Source organism: Phytophthora cinnamomi (assembly GCF_018691715.1).
Source record: "Phytophthora cinnamomi strain GKB4 chromosome Unknown Contig88, whole genome shotgun sequence".
Classification (NCBI taxonomy): domain Eukaryota; phylum Oomycota; class Peronosporomycetes; order Peronosporales; family Peronosporaceae; genus Phytophthora; species Phytophthora cinnamomi.
Window position 1 is genome coordinate 48574 of NW_027151021.1, and position 14990 is coordinate 63563.

Consider the following 14990-nt stretch of genomic DNA (forward strand, 5'->3'; position numbering starts at 1 on the left):
GGTTGAGGCCATCCGAGATGTCCACTGGGTCAAGAGAACCCGGTCGTCGAGAAATGTCCGAGAGTATTTGGTAAAGTGGAAGGGTTACTCGGAGTTGGAGTGGCTGCCGATGTCGCAGCTGAATTGTGGAGCTTTGCTTTACGAATTCAACAAGAGCACGCGAGCGCAGGCACGGTTTAAAGCTATGCAGGCTGGCGATGAACCTCCTGAGCCTGAGGATCAGTAGAGGTATTCAGCCTAAACCGTGCATGTGTTAATGTTGCTTTGTGTTCGAAATTTGTTGAAGTTTTACATGTTTACCCTATTCGGAAGATGCCTGGAGTGAGCCGAAGCGGTTCCTAGTTGAGGAAGTGAAAACAAGCGATGCATAAGAACTCAAGTGACACACGCAATGCAAAATTGTGAGGACGTCATATTAAGTTAAAAACGCTACATCTCTGTGAACTACTCATCCTCCTCTCCTCAGTGGCGCCGAAGACTCTCCAAAACTCTCTCCAACTCAGCTTGATCGTAAATGATGCTTGGGTCGATCGGATTCTGGGCTCGCTTTTCATCGTCCAGTGGGTCTCTTTGGAGATCGGCAGGGGCCAGGTCCAGAAACGCGTCGTCCGAGCTGCGAGTGGCGAATTGCATGCGAGCCAGCTCAGCGTCATCCAAAGTTTCGAGCTGATCCGGGAGCGAGATCTGGCGACTTGGGTCGCGAAGGATCCAATGACAGGGATCGTGAGGGACGACCCAGAGTCTAGGCTCGTACCGAATATCATCCGTGTAGCCTTTGACGCGTCCCAGATCATCCATGAGCTCCCGACGTCGAACCTCGAACTCGGCACTGCGCTCCTTGCGGTCACGATAGAGGTCCACACGCTCAGGAATGCCCAGAAGTGCAGCCATGGCTTCATAATCAAAACGTGTATCCATCTTGACCCAGTGCAAGCGTTCCCAGTAAGCTCGCCGCCAGAGGCTCATGAAGTTGACCACGCGCTTCAGAGCGCGAACCATAACCGGGCCCAAGTCGCGGCATCGAAAGAATACCAGAGTCTGGATACGCTGATTCCACATGGCATCCCAGGGCTTTGTCTTGAGAAGTTCCAAGTACTCAACCGGTTCCCAGCGCTGGTGCAGGTGCTGAATATGGCTCTTGCACGGCGCGGATCTGGGGAAGCCAAACGTCTGTCGAGGAAGGTCCTGGACCCGGATGCTATAATGCAGCCAGCTGCCTTGGCCCGGCTGCGGTTCTTCGATAACTCCATCATCTGGACGCGCTGCGAGCCCTGCCTTAGAGCATCCACTCGAGCGAGCTGAGATCTGCTGCTGAGCCAACGTACGAGCTGGGTCAATCGCTTGGTCAGACACTGGAAACTGCGGATCAACAGGACTGGACCTACCATTCGAAGTCGCACGGGACGAAGTCTTGCCGCGCTTGGAAGTTGAGCCACCGGCAGACGAAGCTGGGTCGCATATCCTTTTGCCCCCACTGGAGCTTCTTCCTGAAGCGGCACCTGACTTGGAGCTCTTGACTTGGTTGGGCCCGCCACTGCCCAGCTCATCATCATCGTCATCGACATCGTCGTCTACATCTGAGAAGTCGGTGTCGATCGAAGAGTCGTCGTCCTCGTCTTCCGGGCTGGGCTTCTCAGGCTAGGGATCCCAGTTGGGCGGTCGCTGGCTCAACTGCACGTCGCGGACCCGCTTGATCGCTGCCTCGTAGTATGCTGACGGCACGTACGCCAGCCAAGGCGTGGAGTCCAATTGCTCCCAGTAGACCGCCGAGACCAGCATGCTCACGAGGGCCTTCTTCCCAAATTGGTCATGGAGGAGTTGCGCCTTCCCGGCTTGGTCCACGGCGTCCCAGAAGTCGACGCCGGCACGCATCAACTCCCTGACGTCGCCACGGACATGTTCACACGGCAGATGTCGGGGGAGTTTGAGCGCTGCCAGACGATCTGAGACCCGGGACGGAGATTCCTTGGAGGCGCGAACCTTCTGGGGCGAATGTAGCCGGGCAGACTCATCCGATCGTTGATACGCTTGATCCTGAGGTGCTTGGATGGACTTGTGCTGGAAGCGGCGAGAAGATCTGAAGACTTGCTTGGCTGGGCTGGAGCTTTGGCCACCTTGCCACCAGCCTTTCGAGCGCTGCTCAGCGAAGGTGTCCGGGCGGAGCTTGGCTTCTTGTTCTTTTTATTGCTCGGCTTTGCTGTTGACGTGGCCTTGGGCTGAGCCGAGGCTTGAGCTTGGATCGGGACCGAAGTGGGAATCTGAGCCGATGTCGCTGACGCCGCCGGAGGCATAGCCAAACCCAGGAGAGACGTCAACGTCGAAGCCGCAGCGCTGAGAACGATCGCGGACGCTGGGCTTGGAACTGGGTCGGCGGTGTTGAGCGGAACGCAGGGCCCACAGTCATCCGAGGTCTGGTCCCGCGCCGAGATTTGGAGCGTCGTCCTGAAGCTGACTGGGACGTCCGTCTGGCTCTGGAAACGCTGAAGCAGTTCATACAGGCGCGCCCAGTGCCCCGAAGCACTGCAGTTCGCCATCAGGAAGTTCATCAGCGCCTCAGCTGAGAACGGGACCGCGCTCAGTAGCTGGTGCTTGAGCTGCGTGGTGTAGACGTCGCTGGCGTGCAGGGTGCTCTGGCAGGCGGCGAGGTCGCTGCCGCACTTCTTCAGCTGCCCGCAAAGCGCTTGGTTCTCAGCTTGCGTGTCGTCCAACCTCTTGGCTAGCGCTTGAACTTCAGCTTGAAGTAGTCGATCCGGACTGCTGGACGGAGGTGGGGCTGGTGGCTGCGCCCTGAGCTGAGCCCGAAGATCTCGGCCGGCTGCGGCAGCGTCGTACTGGTGAGAGCCTTGATAGTCGCGCATCTCTTGAGCGTGGCGCTCGCGCTCGCGCTTCAGCTCCACGGTCAGCCGATTGATCTCGGCCGAGAGCTGCCCGACTTGAATGTGGGCCGCACCACCGGGACTGGGACGCTAGAGCGCTTGAGCGTAGTTCAGCACGCGCTGCAAGCACTGGGCCGTACCGACAACGCGGCGCGCGAAGTGTTCCACGCCGAAGCATTTCACCAGAGGGACGGTCTCTCGCTCGAAGCGGATACGCGATCTTGGATCCGAGAAGTTCAGCGGCACGGAAGCGACTGGCTGGATCACGTCCTGCGAAGCGGTGACATGTGCCATCCTGCTCAACCACGCCAACTCGTTGCTCGAGAAGCGCGTGACGTCTTCAATGTGCGCGACCCCATCCAACCCATCAACGAGGTTTGCGCGGTTCTCGACGTCGTCAAGCGTCGCGGGGACCCGAATGGTGGACGGCACGGGCGACGGGTGGTGTTGCGAGGGACTGCAGAGCGTGAACGACCGCCGTGGACCCGCCGGAGACATCACCAAAGGCGTGTGCAACGCTGGCGGTGGCGTCAAGGCTGCCGTGCTCGCTGATGCGAGCGTCGTGGACGCGGAGGGGGGTGTGATCGACGTGCAGGAGCTCGTGGTGCTGCCGTACGGTGGCTGGGAAGCCGGTAGTGCCGGTGCAGAGCGCGGGACCGTCGACGCGGATGCTGGAGTCGCCGGAGACATGCTGGAAGCTGCCGAAGATGTCGTGGAGCCCGTGTGCGCCCTCGTGGAGGTCGCCGACGACGCAAACGCGCTTGTGGAGGTCGCCGTCGCCGTGAACACGGAGGCGGAAGCCGTGGGAGTGCTGCCAGAGGCCGTGAACGTGCTGCTTGTGGTCGTGGACACACTGCCGGAGGGTGTGGGAGCCGCAGGAGCGCCCCGCGACCCCGCGTCTTCTCCGCTGCCACCTTGCGATGGTGCAGGGGGCCGCTGGTCGTCCGCGTGGTCGTCAGCCATCCGAAACAGGTGCTGCGCGTGCCAGCGCTGCAATGTGAAGTTCTGTGACTCCGGACTGTTCGCGAAATGGCTGGGCCCGAGGCCCAGGAGCCGCGGCAAGAGATTTCGCGGCCGGGACGGGGCGAGTGTGGGCATCTTCCGGTTATGTGCGTTGGGGCCAACTCGAGAATGATCTCTTTGGACCCAGCGCACATAAGGGACGGTTGTGACGAGGTCCGAGCCAATTCTTGGCCAGGACCCATCAGTCAGAGGCCCAAACCCTACCACGTACCGGCCACATGTCACTTGAAACGTGGATATTTCTTGACCCAAGTCTGGTTTTTGTACATACTTCAAGTTGTGCTGGCTACATCTGGAAACTGAGCTCTGCGAACATCGAGTTGCGGCGACCCCAGATCCCCAGGTCTGAGATTTGAATTCGGTCTGGAGTCCGAGGTCTGAGAATCGCTATAGAGGCCACAGATCTGAGGTTCCAGGCCTTGAATCGGACTCTGGGCGAAGCGTTGAGCCCTGGCCTTCTGGGTCTGCGATTTGAAGTCCCATGGTCGCTTAAGTCTCAGACCCCAGGTCTCAGATTGGTGACCTCACAGTTTGGAGTGCCCGGGGTTCGGAGACCTGAGAGTGGTGGCAAAAGTCTGAGACTTGGTGATTTGGAGTTCGGCCTGAGGTTTGCCTGTGGACCAGACCCTGAGATGTGCAGTCTGCGGTCTGGGAAGAGAGCGTGGCGTGCGGCGTCTGATTTCATCTCGGCTCTGGGGTGCCACAGCTGAGATATGTAGTCAACATCGTAATTTTGCCCCCAGCTCAGATTCCCAGCCTCAGAGTCCCAGAAGTTGCACCAAAACTGAGACTCGTCAAATTGGTTGGACAGCCGGGATATGGAATCAACATCGTAATTTTGCCCCAGCTCAGATTCCCGGCCTCAGAGTCCCAGAATTCGAGCCAGAATTGAGACATGTCAAATCGGTTGGACAGCCGGGGTATGGAATCAACATCATATTTTTGCCCCCAGCTCATGTTTTCAGCCCGGCAGTCCCTCAACTTGTGCCAAAACTGAGACACGGTGATTGTGGGCGCAAGTTGGTGTCTGGATGCACGATGTTCGTGAGGATAAGTGGCAACTGGTGAAAGACAGCTGACGCTCCGAGCCTAGGACGTGACTAAAAGCCTACGGCGTGCCTGTAGGGCCTGAAGTGCGGCTTCGTGGTCTCGCATATGAAGTGGGTACACAAGCGATGGCTACATTGCCGGTCTGGGAGCTGCGGTAGTTGCTCTTTGAAGTTGGCGGTTGCCGCTTGGAAGGTCGCTCTGAAGGGTCGCCCCGTTGTGGCTTTTCGGCCCTTGGTGTCAGGCACACAAGATTCGGCCTGACCAGTCGCCTATAGGTTTGGGCCAACGGGAGCCACAGAATCTTGGCGTCATCCTGATTACACCTGATTTGTACCCAGAGTAATCAGTGTAATCAGGTAATGACAGACCAAGTCCGCCCAATCCCGGCCACAAGATCCTGGCGTAATCAGGATATCACTGATTTGCACCCAGGTGCAATCAGTGTAATCAAGTGATGATTGACACAGACAGGCCAATGGAAGGGCCGACGCGCATTCACGGGCACCGCCAAACCAGTAGCTTAGTGGGTGTCTTACCCTTGTTCAAGGTGTACCCAGGAGATGTTTGCACCCTTACTTAATAGGCCCTTTGTATGTGCATGTGCATGATAATAATCAGAGTTTGTTTTGCCCCGAAGACCGCAAGCTGCGGAGTTCGCCTTGCGCCGACGGGCGTGTTGCTTCACAGGGACCAAGTCCCTGCCCCCGGCGGCGCGCGCAAGGTCAAGTGGAGTCGCTACGAGTGTTCTACGGTCAATCTCAGCTAACTCCAAATAAATTCAAGTTCAACAACCAAGCCTTCTCGTGTTTCGGCCCGGTTTGCCTTCGTTGTTGTATTTCCACACGCGGGACATTGGTTTTGCTGGTTTTTCGTGCTGGTTGGCTGGTTTCCTGGCGGTGCTTCATATTTTCGGGCGGAAGGTGCTCCGCTCTGAGGTTTCGGCAGAGCAACACCTGGGATAGTGGTTTCTGGGGTTGCTAGTGGTATCCGTGTGGCGCGAATAGTCTGGGATAGTGGTTCCCAGCTTCGCTGTGTCGCCTACATCAAGGCGTGGTGCGCGGAAGTCCCAGGGTGCAGAGCGAGAACCCTGGATCAAGGCAGGCTCAGACCGAGCCAACTCTCGGGGCCACTCTGGTCTGAGGGGCGAGTGAAGACCGTTGTGCGGCTCTCAGTCTGAGCCGCCGGAGGAAGTGTCGTGACTGGAAGCGACTCGAAGCCGGAGTCGCTGAGCAAGGAGGAGGCTGTTAAGGCCCAGAGTCCAAGGGCCTGAGAAGAGAAGTGGACTAAGTGTGTGTGGAGTGAACGTGTTTATATTCAAGAAAACGGGGCACAGCGGACTCAGCACGTGCGTACAAGGGCCTTCCAAGCAAGGAGCAAGCTTCGTCTGGGGGCATCTGGGAACTGTCGAGTTCGGAGGCAGCTGGTGTGGCCGACGCAAGTATGGGCCCACAGCGTAGCCTTAGGAAGAACCAAGTCAAAGGATTGCAAGAGTGAGGAACACACGCCTCACCCAGCTTGGGATCTGAGATCTAATCTCAGATTCTGAGTTGAGTGGTCTGAGATCGAGGTCTAGCCGCGAGGCTATTCCCTGATTTTGGAGCCCGCATCGCCACAGATGGATGTGAACACGGCTGCGACGACTCACAACGTTGCGGCGAAGACTGGGGTGATAGCTATTCGTCAGACGGAAGCGACCACTACCTTGCGGCAGCCAATGACAACGAACGACGAGTCGCCGCCGAAGGCACGTACGCCCGGTCCGCCAACCGACAACCCTGGGGTGACTCAGCGGGGCGCAGCCAAGGCCGGGACAGTCGGTTCCAGAACCGCGGTTACCGCGACAAGAAACCTCGCCAGTATGGGCCGTGCGCAGCCTGCGGGGGCCTGTATCACTCGGCGCACTACTGCCGACGTCGGTGCAAGCTGTGCGAACAAGTGCACGACTCCGGAAAATGTGAAGTGTTCCAAGAAATCACCAAGATCATCAAGTCCAAGGTGGACAAGAAAGACCTCACACCCGAGCTCCAAGAACTCCTGTTTTCGGACCATTTAAACTAGGCAGCCCGCCAACTACGACTGGGTTGGTCCCAATCGGGCTGCCACAGTTAGCCGAGCCCGCAATTGAAGCCGAGTGCATCTTTGCATTTGTGGGCGAGTGCGAATGGACGAACTGAGCAAAACAACGACATGAAAACGACGGAATTGGAAAGGAGAGAGGCGATTGCCTCGGTGGAGGTGTATGGTGTGAAAAGACGATAAGGAAGAGGTTGGAGATACCGCCGAAGACTGACTGACAAGCGCATTACAAGAAGACTGGCGCCGACTCGTTCCAGAAGTGCGACGCTTAGCTGGAGAACGGATGGGATGGTGGTCGGCGCAGAAATTTGACAAGCGCGTAAGGATGCGGACACTGGTGAACGGAGCCGTGAACAACTCGCGCACGATGATACTGCTGGACACCGGGGCAAACGTCAGTGTCATCTCGGAGAAACTTGCCAAGCGACTGAAACTCCGCGAAGTAGTGGGGCATGGACGTTGCATGGATGTACAAGGGATCACCAAGGGCAAGATGATGACGACTCGCCGAGCGAAGGTGAAAGTCACCCTTGGATGGGAGCGCGTTTATGTTTTGAAGTCTGGATAATGGATCACTGCGCCGGGGTAGAAGTGGTGCTTGGCACCGACGTTATGATCCCGGCCGGTATCCGACTGGACCTCCTAAACGCAACGGCCAAGCTCCCCGACGAGGTAATGATCCCGCTGATCAAGACTCAAAACATGATGGACGAGGCCGAAGGAAGCCACGTCGCGTACGGTCCGACGAAACCAATGCAAATACCGGGCCATGAATGGGACGAGTTCAAACTACAGCGGCGACAACCCGAGCCGACGACTCACGTGCCGTGGATCCGCCGAACTGAGACGTTCATCCCGACTGTCACCAGGTTCTACAAGGGACGTCCGGTCAGGATTCGGCTTACCAACGCCACGGATAGGCTGGTGAGTTGTCCGGTACACTTCCCGGTGATAGTCTGAGTTCCGATTGGGTCGCTGCCGAAGACTGAAGGCTACGTGCGGCTAGATTCCGCAAAGTACAAGGAGTGGCAGGTACTCGCATACGCTGCCGCACGAGACAAGACACTACTCAAGTGGGAAGCTGAACTCTACCAACAATGGTTGGCCAAGCAGCCTCCAGCGGTGGAACAAGTGCGTTACCCGACACCCAAAGGTATCTTGCAGCGACCGGACGAAGACTCGGCCGAGAAACCACCCGTCAACAGTGAGCGTGACAGTGCCAACGACTCGTCGGTGACGGATGACTCAGAATGGATAGCGGAAGAACATCACCGACGACTCGACGCTACTGCCGGCGACTCGACGGGGTGACGACGACTGACGATGAAGCCATGACTCCAGAAGCAGATGGATCAAGACTGGAGACTGCTGAGTCGACGGTGCGTCGCGACGAAGACCAAGGACTAGAGTGCAGTCCGAAGAGGCATCCACTGATGACTCAGACTGCACCAGCCGAGAAGCCGGAGACATCTCAACGACACTCGACCAGACGTTCATAGCAGTAATGCGTGTACTGGCCACGGAAGGTACCGTCGACAGTAGCGACGAGACGGCGGAACACCCGGCAGCGGACATCGAACTGGAGGACTACGCGCGTGAATTAGCGTTCCTCCCCGATTTATCGGAGCCGGAGCCGACTACACTCGACTACTCGGCGGCGAACGTCAAGAATCCCGAGTTGTCGGCAGACCAACAAGGGAGCCTGATCGAAGTACTCCGACGCCATGAAAGTATCATGATTGCAAGCGGGAATGCACTCCCACCGCCAGCATATGGCGTTGTCTGCGACATAGATGTGAAGGGGCACGCGCCGATCAAACAACGGGCCCGACGGATCCCATTCAAGCATCTCAAGAAATTGTACGAACTACTCAAAGGACTGCTCAAGGCAGGGCTTATCGCGTTCTCGGACAGCCCGTGGGCCTCGCCAATCGTCATTGTCCTCAAGAAGAATGGCCAAGACATCCGCCTCTGCATCGACTACAAGATGGTCAACGCGGTAACGGCGATCCTGGAGTACGCTATGCCGCTCGTCGACGACTTGCTCACAGACCTGGAAACTTACCCTTGGTTCTGCTCGCTCGACGCGGCCTGCGGATTTTGGGCCATCCTGATGACTCTACGTGCGCGCAAGATATCGGTATTTGTGTGTCCTCTGGGGCACTTCGAGTGGCTACGAATGCCTTTCGGCCTCAAGAATGCGCCGATGATCTACCAACGGATGATAGACAACGCGCTATGGGGATTTGTGCAACCGAAGGGCGGCTGGAACACCTTTGCAGCAAAAATGAAGGCCGCCGAAGACTCGGCAGAGCGCTGCCGACGACTCGAGTCGTCACCTCGCCTACCAGGCACTACAGCGACGACTCGAACCAAGTTTGCAGCCGCCCGCGATGACTCGAAGACAGCTGAACCCATTACTCGGCTCATTAACAGCCCAGAGGGCGATATGTTTACGACCAACGAAGCCGACGAGTCGTCGCTGGTGCCTGTGTTCGACCGACGATCCTTCGTGGACGATATCTGTTTCGTGGCGAAGACTTCGACAGTTGTTTGGCGACGCTGGATCGGCTCCTCAGTCGTTTTGAAGAGTGCCGGATCAGCGTCAGCTTTACCAAGAGTACTTTCGTGCAAGGACGCGTTAACTTTCTGTCCCATGAAGTGTCAAACGACGGCATTCGGCCCGATCCGAAGAAGCTGGACGCGATCACTAAGCTGTCTTTCCCACGACCGAAGAAGGGAATGCAGTCTTTCCTAGGTGCGCTGAATTATTACAACCGCTTCATCCAAGACTTCGCTGTCTACGGCGCGGCGCTGTACCAGCTGAAGGAAGACGATTTCGCACCGGAGGGTGACCTCACAGTTGCCCGCCGGAGTTTCCAAGCTCTCCAAGACAAGGTTGCGGCAGCACCGATACTCCGCCACTTCGACCGCACCAAGGACGTGCACATCATGCTGTTCGCAAACGAGTGGGCATTAAGCTCCACGCTGCTACAGCTGCATGATGACAAGTTGCACCCTGTTCGCTTCTGCGGACGTGTATTGAAGGAGGCCGAGATGAACTATCATGCGGCGGAGAAAGAGGTGCTAGCACTGTTGCTACTGCTGAAGACTTGCTACACTCAGTTGGCGGGACGGACAATACGAGTCTACACTCGCTTCTCCACCTTGGAGTGGATTACCAAGTCGAAGTCACTCTTTGGGAGAGCTGTACAATTCGCGGTATTGCTCTCCCCGTGGCACCAGATCGTCCAACGAGTCAAGGAGAAGGACTGTGCCTTCACCCAGCTGCTCCAGTCGACGGTGACCAACTTCGTGGATCTCGATGACGCATTGGAACTGGTTGCCCCGCCGACTAAAGGCTCACCGACGACTCGCATGGACCCAAACTTGCTTTATACACGCCTACCGACGACTCATACAGGCTTCGTGGTCTCTTTCGATGGGTCAGCGAAGACTGAGAAGTACGGTGGTTACGGCAGTTGCTCATGGATCGTGTGGAGCCTTCCGGAGTGGAAAATAGTTATTGCTGCGAACGCTTACCTCGAGAAAACCACGGTCAACACCGCCGAGTACACCGGCATGAACAACGGCGTTCTCGCCGCGATCGAACATGGCGCCGAAGACTTAGTGATCGTGGGAGACTCGAGACTCGCGATCCAGCAATCCCTAGGGGTGATAGCTTGCCGGAAGGAATCACTGATGGCACAGCTGAATCATCACAAGGAGATCACAGCACGGTTGCGGTCAGTCAAATACCTGCACGTGGTACGCGAATACAATGCTGCCGCGGACTCGTTGGCAACAGAAGCCTTGGAGTCAAAAGTTTCCAAGGTCATTCTGAGTGAAACCCGGAAAGCAGAGTTGGCCGGACTCAATCGGATACAAGAAGTGATCTACGAGTCGCCGCCGCAAGGATCAGAAGCACAAAACCTGGTTCCAGGAGGCTCTATTCAAGCTCTGAGCGGCGTCTCGACCGTGAAACGCAAGACATTTGCTGATTTCGTACGTCCAGAACCTGGAATGCTACTGGCGATGACTCGGGCGCAGACCAAGAGCAAGAAAAAACATGTCCGATTCACACACGATAAGCCGAAGTCACCGCCGAAGACTCGGCCTAACCGGAAACCTCCTGAAATTCAACCCCCGGAAACGACCCAAGCTCCACCAGCAGCTCCTAACGCACAAGACATTGATCCTGTGGAAGTCCAAGAAGAAAGACGACGACGAATAGCTGCCGCTCAGGACGAAGAATTGCGGTGGGCTAACCTGAAGACCTTGTTACGAGGAGATGTCGAGAAACTTGGATACCGAGCAGCTAGAGTTGCATGGAAAATCGCAGATAAGTTCGTGTTGTCGGAGGACAATTTGCTACACTACATGGGAACGAGTCATCGGCGGGACACTGAGTCGCAAGAGGAGATCTCGCTGCGTCTGGTGGTACCCACCACGATGATTCAAGAAGTACTCCAGAATTGTCATGACTCGCTGGAAGGTGGCCATCAAGGTGTGGTGAGAACCTACCAGCGAGTCAAACGAGATTACTACTGGTTGGGACTCTACACCGACGTGGAAAAGCACGTGAGATCGTGCCCCGATTGCAGCACCAGCAAGAGCCGCCCCCAACTGAAAGGATACTTTCCTGGCAACGTGCTGGCGGAACGGTCTTTCCAGTTAGTGTCTATGGATTTTGTGATACCACTGCCGAAGACTCGGAGGGGCAACCCAGCCCTGCTGCTCTTTCAATGTTCTTTTACGGCTTTATCATTGCGAAAGCCATGGCGGATACGGGCGCACTTACGGTGGCACAAGCATTCGAGGAATGCATATACCGACGATTCGGTGCGCCATCACTCATCCACCATGACCGCTACCCACGGTTCATGAGCGAAGTGTTCCAAGCGTTTGCAGAAATGATGCAGTCAAGGTCCCGAGCAACGCTGAGTTACCGGCCGCAAGCCAACGGACAGCAAGAACGGTCAGTCAAGACTGTAATGCAATCCGTCAAGGTATACGCCGAAGACCCGCTCCAACAAGACTGGGACGAGATCGTGGAGCGCTTAGTCTTCGCCATCAACAACTCACAAGACACGACTCCGAAGGAAACACCATTCTACTTGGTGCACGGGTGGGATGCCCAGTCAACACTGAAAGCCATGTCATCCTCGCTCCGACACGGCACGCCGAAGCAGTCAGACGCACTGGCGTGGCGCCGCGAGGTCAACAGACAACAACAGATTGCTATGGAGATGGCCAGGGAATACCAAGCCACCGAGGAGACTCGCAGAGCACGGGAACACAACGCCAAACTCAGCAGGAAAGAGAAGACTATACTGGCGAAGACTCGGGATCACGAGTCATCGGCGGCGGCACAAGACCAACCGTCTACGGGACAAGACACCCCCGTCCCAAGTCACCTGTCGCTCAAACCAAGTACGCATTTGCCACCGACGACTCGCGAGTCGTCGGCGGGTGCCTAAACCATCCGTTTGTGGGACAGGGGACATGTCTCGGGACAGGGTGGATCCACCGAAGACTGGTGGAATTGAGCCGATTGCAGGCTAAAATCAATGCTACCGGTCCCGTTCGATGTCGGCAGCAGGGTCTGGTTGTACATGGAGAGTCAAGCCCGGCCTTACCAAGAAACTGGCACACCGGTGGCATGGACCCTTCCGGATAAAGAAGATCGAAGACTACGCCTTCGAACTCGAGTTACCGGACCGCAGTGGATACCGATTTTACCCAGTCGTCCATATATCCCGACTAAAGCTGGTTGATGAGTTTGGAGATCGACCGAAGACTCGCCTCGCGCCCGGACTCGTCGAGGACACGCGACTAGACTTTGACGAAGAACTGCTCCCTGAAGATAGTTGGGAGCCAGATCACGTGGCAGGAGAGTATGAAGTTGAAGCCATCCTCGACGACCGTGTGCCGTTGTCCACGGGAACTGAAAGAGCAGTGCGCGAGTTTAGAGTCAAATGGGTCGGCTACGATGAGCCAACGTGGGAGCCAGCCGCTAACCTTTCTTGTGGATGGCTCCTCTATGATTACCTACGGCGAAAACGAAGTGAACAGCGCCTGCAGATGGTTCAAGTCGCCGACGAAGACTAGGTGGCTATGAGTCACTGCCATGACGACCTGTACTTGGGGCAACGCAGCCCAAGACCACAGACGAAAACAGCTACTGCAGTACTACCATTTTGCATTTGAAAATTAAACGCTACCAAGACGGACAGCCAAACTCAACGGCAACTCAGAAGCGGAATTGGAAACGAAAACCAAATGGATAGAAGACGCTGCCGACGACTCGCTTGAACCCGACTTCAACTCAATCAGGATCGGAGGCAACGGCTGCCCGAGCCAAGACACCAAGCAAGCTCGAGTCATCGGAATCACCAGCAACATCCAGAACTGGTCCTCCCGGAACAGACGCAGCAGTCGGCGAAGACTCAGACGCAGCAGGAACGCGAGCACCACCAAACTCGGCCACCCATTCTGAGCTCAATTCACCCGGTTGCAGCGACGGACTCGGAACGACTCGACGGCCAACATTGGCGCGCGAAGAACCAGCCGGGACAAAGAGCGGAGCCGACGGGTTGCATGGGACGAACGTGGTGTTGTAGGGGTGCTGCTCCGGCACATCGATCCAGCCGTTCCGCCAAGGCTCCGCAGCGTCCAGGGCCGCGACCTCGCTCAACCAGTCGACAGTCTTGGGCTCCCAATGCAAGTACTCCAGAGAATACCCGGGCATGGTCGGCTCGAGCATGAACTCGGGCTTCACCTCCGAGAAGCCAGGATCCTGGCTGCTGCCCACTTCCAGATGTACGGGACCACCTTGGCGCGGAGACGGTCGCTACGTTTGTTGCGCTCGACCACGTACCTCGACCAGGCGGCTTTCAAAGCATCCAAGTCCTTCCTCGTCCGAGTCTTCCGCGCGGCAGTCCAGTCCATCATGTCCAAGTCAGCGGCAACTGCGGAGAACGTAGTCTCCACTGCCTTCGGAAGGATCCAGTGATCACGTTCCCAAAGCGAGAAACCAACGTCGACGTTGTCCGAGTCGCCGCTCCCACGAAAATTGCTCCAGTACCCCATCACTCGAGTCATCGGCGAAGCCTGCTGGGATACCTTGAGTCGGGATCAAACTCTGAAGTGTCAAAAGACACGCTTGAGACGGGAGTCACCGGCGAAGCTTCTGCCACGGATGATCAGGGTTTTGTAGTCCGCGAATGCCGCGATGCCTTCAGGACTGGAAATAATTCGGAGATCCCGGGGCACCGGTGCCGGCAACCGAGCATTCAGCATCTGGGTCCAGCACTTGAGAGCCCCAGGACGCGTAAAGGCGGCTCGATGTATGGCACAGCCCACTTGGCCACTTGCTTGGAAAATCGGACGAGGGTAACTGACCCCGCGCCGGCGACGGTACCACCGGATGACGTCGGGGCTGGAATCTGACCCAGGGGTGGACGACGAAGTGGCGACGACTCGGCTGCTTCCGGAAGACGCAGACTGGCGTGGAACGGAAGAACGACGGGGTTGTCGACGGTGACTCGTGTGAGTCTTCGATGGGACAGGAGGTGTTTTCTTAGGCTCCACACCAGCACCTGAGATAGCTCCCGACGACTCGGAACCTGGGAGCTCCAAGAGAGAAGAGGATTGAGGGACGCCCACCGATAACTCAATCACTGATCCAACGACCAAATTCTCCGCCTCCGAACCAGTGTCCGGAAACCACTCGAGAGAAGCGCCAGAATCAACGTGAACTTGCTCGGAAGGAGGAGAAATAGTGCTCGACGAAACAGCATCTTCATCCGATGACTCCACCACACGAGACGGCTTGCGGGAAGGAACAACGGGTGAGCTGTCCGACGAAGACTTGGCAGCGGCCCCGGAGAAGGCGGCACGAGCGGGCGGACCGGTAGACGGCTGAGAACGAGCTGATCGCCCCTTGGGTTTCCGCCTCGACTT